This window comes from Cupressus sempervirens, chromosome 7, assembly GCF_028749045.1.
Source record: "Cupressus sempervirens isolate cs-2001-9-10 chromosome 7, ASM2874904v1, whole genome shotgun sequence".
In the NCBI taxonomy this organism is placed as follows: domain Eukaryota; kingdom Viridiplantae; phylum Streptophyta; class Pinopsida; order Cupressales; family Cupressaceae; genus Cupressus; species Cupressus sempervirens.
Genome location: NC_143124.1, coordinates 914,671,909 through 914,684,122, shown reverse-complemented (window position 1 = coordinate 914,684,122; position 12,214 = coordinate 914,671,909).

Genomic DNA, 12,214 nt, shown 5'->3' with positions numbered 1-12,214 from the left:
TGACAATGTCCATCATTTCAGGGCTTCTCCAAGATAACCCTTCGTGATCAAAAGAAGTGAACAGATCTTTGTCACTGGCCTCTTCTTCTCTCCTCTTGTACACCTAGAAGGTCTTGTCTGTTTACTGTGCACACAGCTTTGGAGGGTAATTGGTGGTAGTTTCTGTGTGCTTTGAATGTTTTTTCGAGATTGAAGGGCACATTAAAGGATTCGCCTGTCTAAGTTTTGGTTTGAGTTTCCATCTATTGTGGTATAATGTGAGAATGCATTTGTATTTGTTCTTGGTGAATGCAGGTGAGCTGGGACTTTGCAACGTGGCCACAGTTATGTACAGTAGTAGGGCTTTGGGTACTTCCTCTGATTGCCTACAGCACATCATTGTCAATTATTTTGCAAACTGTATGATCTGGACAGTCACAGGTCTCAAAGTTTTTCCCCTGCTATAATGTCAGCCATTTCAACTGTACCTGTCATTTTTCATATACTGCTAGTTTCCTATTTCAGAAAAGTTGTTGACTAAAAAACAAAATACAACTAAAAAAGCTCTTAAAAGTATTATTAGGGAATTCATGTTTCTTCTGACAAATCTGCTTTGTGCAGGGTCTAAAATTATAGTCGTATGGCTGTATTTAGGTAATTTTGCCATAAAATTCAATAAGCTTAAGAAAATTGAGATCATAACAAGGGACTCTCTGTAAAATGTACTCCATAAGTTGATATCATAACAAGGGACCCTCTTCAAGATTTTTTTGTCAATGTCTGGATGTTGCTGAAAGATTCCATAGTCTCTCATGCAATTAATATACCTTTGCAGATATTTTTTGTGATTTGCCAAGAGTGATGCTCCCCTACTGCAGGTGAAGAATAGAAGAAAATCATAGATGACTCATAAAGGTAGAAATAAGTACATAAACCTTCACTTAATAATTAAACAGTTTTACCATGAAATTGGTACATACAAAGATAATCTTCTAAATAAATAGATACAAAATTTAACAAGAGACGCAATGCGTCATAGTTCCTGCCTAACGCATAATGGTTGTAGAGGTGTAGATGAGTGAGAATAAGGTTAAATAGTTTTAAATTAACATTGTGAATGCATTAATTTTTGCTTAGAAATGCACTTGTGATTTGATAGGACGGCTCATATTTGTTGTTAACACTAGTAAATTTAGGCTTAAATTTCGATGCAAAAAGGTCGAAATTTCGACAAGAGTAGGTCGATAAGGCGACCAAGCTTGCTGTCGGTCTTTTTTGGTCAATTTTTCGCCACATACATTCTGCGTCGAAATTTCGACTACATAAAGGTGGACTTACCGACACAAATTTCGTCGATTTCCTTGGTCCAAGCTAAACTGGTATTTCCTCATTTGCGAGCGGTGCTGGTCGAAATTTCGACGTAAACCTTCATAATTTGGCGTCGAAATTGCGACGAAAGCAATTTACTTTTCTACGCCGGTGCCATACAAGCGACGCCAAAGCGGACCAGTTTTGGGTCGAAATTTCGACCACAATATTGCATTTGTGTCGAAATTGAGACCAAGATATGTAAAAATTTCGACGAGCTATCCCATTTATTGTAAAAACTTTGCTCTCATAGGAGCCTTCTAAACTGCACAAAACTTGATTCTAAAGCGTAATTGCTCGGTGCATGAGAGTCAGGGTATCGTGCTCATTTCTACCTTCAGACCATTGTTTTGTTCGTCACATGATTTATTTCATACAAGACAATGGGAAGGAGGAAGAAATGTGCACGATATCCTGAGTCTCCACCGAGCAATTATGCTTTACAACTCAAATTTTGTGCAGTTTAGAAGGCTCCTATGAGAGCAAAGCCTTTGCAATAATTGGCACAGCGCGTCTAAATTTTGGTTCATACAGGTAAGAATAAAATTAGGAAATAATTATTCATCAGGAATGAAAGCCAATAATTTCATCTATTTTTCAAACAGATAAACGTGACAAAAAAACTTACAGTCCCAATCACATCATCATAAGAGCGCATATATAACTATAACTATGTCTAAAACCAACATAATTTACAAATATCCACAATTCAAATATTATCCTTTGATGTTTTCTTTAATGCAAAGTTTTAAGTCAACTATGTTATCGCCTTGGATGTAATACCAAACTGTCATTAGGCTAAAGACTGCAGCAAGATTTACGATTTACATATGCAAGGAGAACTACCCAACCAAAGTAGAAAATGACATGAAAAGTTAACAATCTATCAACAATCTAGATGAAATATTTCTAGCAATTGAACTGTACATCATAGAAAGAAAAAATTGCTTTAAAATTGACACCTCACCAGTTGTTCATTTGCATCCGTAATGGCTTCACAAAAGTTGAAAGCTTACGATTTGTCAATAACACAAAAGGCTCTCGTAGTTCAGCGGCATCAATAAAACTAAAGTAGTTTAGTTGCACGGTGAGGGCAAGAGACTGTCAATATCGATTGTGGAGTTGCAGACAGGTAAGCAATAAACATAAAAAGGTAGTACAAGATTTTAATAGCAATTGTGACCTTCACAGTTTTTTTCAGTAGTTTTGGGTTATTAAATTGGATAGAAAATTGATAGTAAAATGTGAAAGAGAACACACATAATGTCACATCAAAATAAGTTTGCATCCTACATATGAGTATGCATCAAAACTGAATTTTTACCTCCTCAATCTATCTGTATCAATAAAGAAATAAGACATTTTTGTAATACAAAATTCTTGAACCCTATTCCACTGTAATCTTTCAAACCTGCAAAATAAAACAAAAGCCATAAGAACTAAAATAAAAGGATTATTTCTAACAAACTATCACAGATGCTTTGTATATACCTTAGGACATGATACAAGTTGTTTCACAAGCAACACTAAACATTCCAATTTTTTTCTTGTTTACTAGAGTGATGATAAACTATATGCAAAGTAGAAATAGTGCAGCATAATAGATGATTAGTATCTACAATTTTTAATACTGAAAATTATAAAGAATGTAATACTCACAAGTGTCGCTGCCTAAGAGAATGCAACCCAAGTTTATCATAATCTCTGCAACATTCATTGCATTGGGAATATCCTACTTATTTGCAAACACCAGTAACATTGCATATCGTAGTTCATCTTGCAAGAACAAGAAACTTAAATGATAAAAAAAAATTCTACGGATAACATTTAAATAATTGTTAAAAGAATGTGGCCAATTTTACACATAATAACCAAAGTTGCCATGAGAAAGACATGAAATCTTCTTGATCCATTGTCCAATTGTGTTTATACAATCCTAAAAATTCACTTTGATAGTTCTGACTAATTATTGTTGGAAGGATTTTATTTGCTTCATCAAATGAGTGTATATTGTAGTCTTGGCTTTTTGTATTTTTCAAGATAGTATCATTACTCGTCTAGTATTGTTCAATCTGAAAGGATGATATTGATATGTTGTTTTTCTATAACAACCAAAACAAGGGGTTGTTAACCTTTACACAAACAAGGGATGAAAGCATAAACATAGGGCATCAACAACACAACAAAAAAACCCTTTTCCTATGCACTTGGACAAAAGTCTAAGCAACGCTATTGTTAGGATTGCAACAAAGGAAACCCCACTACAACCTGTCAACAAGGCCCAAGAGTGATTATTTAAGAGTCAGCATTATCAGTAGAATTTTGTTCAAAAGAGAAGTGAGAGCAATAACTTCAACAACATAGGCCACAAGGCTAGCAGGCATCGCACCTGAAATACGGTCTAACATCCAAAATTGTGACAAGAATGGAAGCGATAGAAATCTAGCTCAGACCAACAGCATGAGAAGCATCAATATAATCAAAAAAAAGTTTCTTCTTCATTAGAAAAAAAGTCCTCAAAAGGAAAATCTAAAACATAATCAGAAGCTCTAATTGTCAAATGGTCATTTTTCATGGCCCTCCATCAAGTGACAACACCTATCCAACACAAGATGGCAATCATTAGGCATGTATCCTATAGAGATGCAATCTATACAACAAAATGGAAAAACCTCATATTCAATGCTTCACCCATGGCCTCTCATCAACCATGATTGAAGTGGAGAGATCTCTATTTCAACTAGAATACAAACATAGTATAGCCCAAAATTGTACTAGATTCATCCAATTTTAGGAACTAGCAAAAGGAATTTCCAATGGCCTTGGGCAAAACAACTCACAAAAGTGAAATGAAGATGAGGAAGGAAAACCCAAACATAACTCACATAGGTATAGCTCAATGTCACCAGACATTAGGGACTTCAAAGAATTAGTCACCCAACGGTGTAAATCTTAGAGGCACTAGAGACTCTAAGAATTTATAGACCATACTTCTGCACTGATAAAAGTCCATGTTATCACCACAAAATAGGACAAACTTTGCATAAGACTTGATAGCCCAAGCATAGCTCCTTCAACCAAAACTTGACAGACAATTATCTAGAGCATTCAGCGGGTCTAAAACCACCAACAAGAGCAAATATCCTAGCACTTAGAAGCCTAGCTTAGCGCTACACCAGGAGAGTCAAACCCCAACAAAAACCATCCAATGGATCTCTTCTAATGGGGTGTGTTACGAGTACATTAAGTTCCCCTCTTTCTCCAGAGTGGAAAACATCACAAATTTTGAGTTCAGATCTACGTTATGTAATACTGCTTTACTCATGTTTAGAGACCCTCATAGTATATTTAGAGATACTTATTATATCTACTCTATAATAAATGGCAGTGTAATAACATACTAGCATCAGAGTTCATAACCCACATCAAAAGTGGTTAGTTACACAAGAAGAAGCATCGAACATGGGACATGAGAAACAAATTCAGATTGATTTGTCCTCTATTATCAGAGGATCATAGTAAGGCACAACACAAATTCTCAAATATAAATAATAGTCAACTGTCATTTTACTTAGATCCCTATGAAAATGTAGCACTGAAATATAATATACATTGGAGTTAGGAATTTGGTTGACAACCAAAATCAATTGAATTGAAATAAGAAACTTCACCAAAGAATCAACTAAATATGTAATTTTAAGCATATTTTGCTACTCAAAATGTTACGACTTCTTCCTTCTTGACCTTAAACTCGTGACATTTTCTAGTTTTACGGGGGGAAACACGATCTCTCCAACTGTTAGTTCTAAATGGCTTCCACCTTAGGCGCATAGAGTCTTTGAACTAGATAGATAAAATACACAACCATGCTGAAGACCATGGAAATAGAAGATAACATGGAAAATACCAAACAAGAAGTTGGATGATGATGAAGACTACAGTGAAGGTAGAAGATCCCAGACATCATCAATTAATACCAAACTACCAAATGGAGTATACAAACTTGAAAAGATAAGACACACCTTACAACTAAATGAAACTCTAGAAGCTACCATCAAATGGCATGACATTGAATCATTACCAATAAATGAATACAACATAGAGAAGCTACTAGATATGGTATTTCTATTCATTTTTCAAACGAAAGAGTGCAGTAGGTATGCAACCATGACTAAGGAAAGTGCAATTTCACACTATTTGCCATGTTGATGTTGAGATACAAACCTGTGCAATCCAACTCCCAAGGAATAGACAGCACCACATATCGCCATCTTTGCCAAAATAGGATTTGTCATAAAGCGATGTTAGAATAGTTACTAAAATGGTCATAAATTATGTTGTTATAGTAAAAGAATACTTTAACTTAAGAAAAAAAACTATACAATATTAAAACATGATATCGTGCTTTAAAAACTAAAAAGGTACCTATAACGAAGAACTTCATTTCGACTTGCTAATTGGTTGTCACTATTAACTATAAGCTTATCTTTAAAGTTTGAGCTTCACTTGGTTTCGAGAATAGTTAAACATTCTCTACTTAACAGGGCCAACCACGTGAAGGTGGAAGCTCATTTGGCCCCTCCCCTCCCCCCAACATCACTCTAAATTCCCCATTAACATTTAATAACATTCAATTCATCCATTTTTGAAATATAACATTCGATCATTATAATCACATGATAACATTCATTAACACGCAAAATTCATTAACACACAACATCCATGAATAATTCAAAAGTAAGTCATTCATGAATAATTCATTAACACCCAATATTAATGAATAATATTCATTAACACAATATTCATTAACAATATTCAAGAGTAAGTCATTCATGAATAATCATATCTTTTTTGCTTTCTTGCCGTTTCTTTTTTTCATAAAATTTCTAAGAGGAATATCAATGTCCTTGTCATCCCCCTCCTCTATTGGTTCTAACACATGTCTCCTCCTCATCCGTTTAGGAACATCATGAGGCCGTTGCACCAAAGGGGGGTCCGCTGCAATAACAAGTACTCCATGAGTTAAATTCGCACCATTTTATATTAGTGAATTACAAGTTTTTATTTAAGTAAAAGAACTATAAATCAAAAAATTAATTTAAAAGAACAAACCATAGATTTTCTTTACCTGAATGTGCGACATGATCTACCTGTTGATCAGTCTGAACATCCTTCGGCACTCATTCAGCACGACATGATTCTATATCCTCAACACAAAAAGGTTACACCAAGTTCAATTAAAGATGTTAAATTGTATTAATAATTATATAATTAGTTTTAAATAACAAATGAGCACCTCCATCGATAGTACAATGCACATCAGGGGCTTCATGATGCTGCGTATGATTTGTGTCATGATTAACAAGCTGCATTGCAATGTCACGCACATTATTATCAAATAAATTGTTGCTCAAGTATTCAATTTCTACTATATATGTTGGCATAGTTATCTGTGCACATGATGCAGAAGATTGTTCGGTTGGGGCAATGGAAGTTTGCCGTAGGCATTCAGCCACCACTGCATAGCCTTGCTTGAAGGCAACTTTTTTGTGTTCTTCTGTGGCCTCCAAATTAAAATCAGCGCCTTGCATTTTTTTATTAATTAACAAAATTATTTGCATTTTATAAATAATTTTTCTTTGCAATTCATTTATTGCTACTTACAATGCGTGCTTTGATTTTCGAATATCCCCCAGAGCTAAGTATGTGCTGCAATCTTTTCCAGCCTCACCTTTGTTGCCTTTGATGTGCCCTACAACCTATGAAAAGTTTGAAATATGTTAGATGATATAGATATAAAGATCAGTACTAAATAGTGGATTATTATATGGTATGAAGGTTTTAGCATAAAGTAGCATGTTCCACCAAAAATATGAAAAAGTGGAAGAAATTATAGCATCATACCTTTAATTGACATGTGTAATCATGCTATTTATCCATGGAGTTCATGCTAAGTATTTATCCATATTTTGACATGCCTCTCCATAAAATTACACATCAATTTCGACAGTCTATATTATCCATTGTCACACAAAGTAAACGATAAGCTAAAAGTTGAAATAGCTAGTAGATTTTATAGATTAAATTTTTATCCCTAGGTTCCACACTCAAAGTGTTTTTATCCCCAAGGCTGCAATAGGTATAAACTTGAGGGCGAATGTCAGAATTTAGATTGTTTTAGTAGCATTCCTTTTTACCCGTAGCTGAAAAGTAAGTATTTTTTTGTTTTCAATTTAAAAGACATCACCTTTGTTCATCAAGTGCTTCTTTAGCCTCCACATTGCATGGAACTGATTTTATAAATGCTGGTTGTAATTGAAACAAAATCCCCACTGATTTGCTAAGATAGCTAGCAACTAACAGGAACTACCTAGCATTGTTCCAGCAGAAAACTCATGACTTAAGACTTGTCTTAATCTATGTTTATTTTGATTGCTTCTAGCAGTGGAACACCATTCAGAATGTTTGAGAAGATCAGAAACGTTACATCATAGTTTGGAGGATGTTTCGTATAGTCTACATCCACAACAAACAATTTCAAAACTGACACTTGGATAGAAAACTATTTAGATAAGCTTCAACTATTCTTAAAAGTCACACAACAAAAGAAGAATTAAGGATAGAAAAAAATAAAAAAGTCAACTTTAACACTTTTATTGTAGAAATTAAGAAAATTAGTATGTGATCATGTTTAAACCATTCGCTTTAATAATGCCACATAATTTTGATCCTATAAATAAGGTATAAGAGTTTAAAGAAATAGTAAATTTCATAGAGTGGAAAGAAATAGCAAAAATTATCAGCATTATTTATAAGAATGAAATTTGGGTTAGAGTTTTCCAAATTTTTTTTTATAACTTTAAATGCTTGCAAACAAATGCTTTCATGCAGATTAAAATAACATAAATGCTTACACTTGTAGGGGACATGGCCAATAATGGAGAATGCATGCACAACTCCTCCAAATAAGGAAAGCATTGTAGAACTTTGACATTAGCAAAATCTTCATCATCAGAATAGGTGATTTTCCTGATCAATTTCACTTTTGCAAAATGTTCCAGAAGTTGAGTGTCAGTTTCCAAATAGAGACATTTAGGTAAATAGAAGCTCACCATTATCTTACTAGGCAAACTGCAATCAATAATTCTAATGCTTTCTAAGAGTGGACAATTCACATCCACTGTCATATATATATCATTGACATGTCAGAGGGGTGATACAATCAAAAGATCAAAACTAAGTGCTAATCAGAGCACTATCAATATCTCAAGTCTCAAAATGATTCATCAAATATACAATGAATCTCATGATCAATATAAAGATACAAAAAGGAACAAAAGATAGCATGGACCTAACTACAGCCTTCCCCCTCATCACTAGGAGGAGGAGGAGGAGTAACATCTGCACGTGCAGGAGGCACTACACCATCAGAAGCTCAAGCATAATCAAAGAACCTTGAGACATGTTGAGCTAGAGGTACTACATTTTCATATACTACATAATAATGAGCAGCCCGAGAGGTATGATGATAGGTCTCATCTCGCTCTAACTACAAGTCTCAGGTATGATCACTATATTATATTACAATTATTATATATCATTATATATTACAATTACTGAATATCATTTATCACCTATACTGCTAACACATACAACTATGGTAGATGTAGTTGAGCATTACTATATTTTCAAGACATAATATAGCTATATGTGAAGTTATATATCATTGACAATTCACATCCAGTGTCATATATATATCATTGACATGAGCAGCCCGAGAGGTATGATGACAGGTCTCATATCGCTCTAACTCTATCTATCTCTTTAGCTCTATGATCTCAGACCATATATCATTGACAATTCACATACAGTGTCATATATATATATATATATCATTGACATGAGCAGCCCGAGAGGTATGATGACAGGTCTCATATTGCTCTAACTCTATCTATCTCTTTAGCTCTATGATCTCAGACCATAGATCTACTATCTCACAGTTCCCCTCTTCTAGCTAGTCATGCATCTCTAACTATAACTTGCACCTGTAACTTGCCCACCTACCTCTGAGAAGTCCTCAACCTCTCCCTCACATGTCATAGAGAATCTTGAGTTTGTGCTAATACATCTCCTATGGGTGAAACCTGTGGAGGCTAATTTGGCATGTCATCATCCCCTCCTCCACGCACATCCTATTGCGGTGGCTCCTCTACCCTATGTCTCCTGGCATCACCTCCTACTACACCCATGGTGCTCATCTCTCTGTGAGTTCTCACATGAGTAGGCCTATGTGCCTATTCATTGTTGCTCGATCTAAGATCCAATCTAACAATATGAGAAGGAATTGTAACAAGAACTACCAGTGGCCATTATAATGGTCTCTCCTCCCTCAAAGGATGTTCTTGTGGTTGCTGAACATTAGGGTGTGGTGCCTGACTAACTACCCCTATAGGATCAGTTATATGAGGAAATGAATGTGTGGCCAAATGCTCTATGTACTAGGGAGTGACACCATCATTCGCTACATCTAGAAAGTAGTCCCACCTATAAATGGTAAGGCCACTAACATCTTCCATACATCTAATTGGGTCCAATCTAGGAGAACAACCTTTCTTTACCTCCTTGGTGAAGCAGGTGCAACTACAGTACTCCTGTGATATACTGTATTAATAGTTGAACTGTCTCTAGACATGGGTTAGCGGAAATCTCTCTATCTTCAATGAAGAATGGCCATTTAGTCGCTAAGATACCAACATGAATCCTAGCTAGGAGAAGACATCATCTTATGGCTCTATGCCTAGCTATGGTCTATAGGTAACATACATCATGTCATCCAAATGAAGTCTCAAATAGTTTGTCTTACCTAGTGTAGGCTGGATCATCTCTCCACAATACCAATAAATATAAATCTACGAGGGTTGTTGTCAGTCGTCAAAGATAGGAATGTGATTGTTGTCATTAACTTGTGTTTCTAGCATTGAATGTGATGCTTATTACTTTTAGGAGACTGACCATTAGTAAAATTCTTGCTAAGTTTTTCAAAAAAATTGTACTTGTCATTACAATTACTAAATATCATCTATCACCTATACTGCTAACACATACAACTATGGTACATGTAGTTGAGCATTACTATATTTTCAAGACATAATATAGCTATATGTGAAGTTATAAGCGCACTATTTATATCTTATGTAAGATTTATGCCCAGATTGAGATATATACAGTTGTGTCAGCATTGAGATTGAGATTTATAAGCAATTGTGTCAGCATATGAATTACATACCTTTCATCAATAGATAGATTAAATTGAGCTAGTTGAAATTGTTGATGCTAAAGTTGAACTCTAAATTTGCTCATTAATGTACTATTAGTTAATACTATTGCATACCTTTTTGGATTTGTTGGTGTACTTTCTTTTGGACATTCCCTTTTCTCCTTTGCATCCAAAATGAACTCATTCCAGTCCCTCACTGAAACAAAGGGAGGATGCTCGTACTTCGAGTTTAGGACGAGGTTCTTTCTATATGTGTCCCTCACAACCTTAAGATGTCTGGAAGCTTTTTGTAACAATTTCTTATGATAAAAAATATTACTACCAAACTCATGCTCTATATCTTTGATGAGCTCATCTTTTAATTTTTGATCTTGGTAGTTCCACCTTTTAAGAAAAAACACACAATTGTTAGATATAGCTAGTATAAGAAAAGACCCGAATGAAAGGAAAAATGTTGCACCAATTAATCATATGAAAAAAATAGTGGGATAAAATTAGTTCAGTTATGATGTTCCACCTTTTACGTATGGTGGGCCCGAATCTTCACAACGTGAGGTCATAACGCCTCCTATAAAATGTACTCATTTCCTGCAAAAAATGTCATGAGATAATTAATAGTAAGAACCATTAAAATGAATCATGCAAAGAATACTTTTAATAGTGAATAACAAATACATAAAATGAGATACATTTCATCTTTTTAGTGATCTATTTCAGGGTTGGAGGATCAACTTGACCAAAATTGACCAAAAAAGAAGTTTGGAAAAAATTTTAAAATGTCTAAAACCAGTCAAACTCTACCAAGGTTCGGTTGCTGATGTTCTGAAACTAAAAAATGTACTGTGACTATATTAATCAGCATACCTTGAAAAAAATATATAGTGCATAATACATATAACTTGCCATGACCTTCATTTTTTGTCATTCTTAATTGATGTTGTCACTAATCATACTTGGGATATTATGGAAAATAAATATTGTTAAAATAGATAGTGAAGCTGAAAGTGAGCACTCTAAAACTCTTATAGGCAATAGCAATGATGTGGGAAATCATTGAAAACTGAACATTGAATATGAAAGAAGACTCCCACTTTTGGTTCTCTATAGAAAAATTGGTTAGTATCTTCTATTGAAAGCATGAAATTGCAATGTACCGAATTACTAAACTAGAGAATTACTGGTATAGACAAAAGGTCATTGATAATTTAGATGATCCTACCAAACCACTTCCTATCATGTTTATGTCTTGCAAGAAAATCCTTATTACAATATAAAACAATATTATTTAAAGTACCTGGAATCTTAGGACATTTCAAAGGCATTGATTCATCATCTTCAATCAACAATGATGTCTGCATAGCTCCCGTGCTAGAAATACGGGTAGCTCCAAGAAATGACGGTAAATTATCACTAATACATGCACTATGATCCGCATTTGGCGGTGTACCAGATGGTGCATCTCCTACCACACAAAAAAAAAAAAACACTATGTGATGCACCCAAGATTAAAGTACATATTATCAACTCATAATTAATACAAAACCAACCATAGCAAAACAAGGATTTACTAGCTAGACGTCCCCTTGTTGC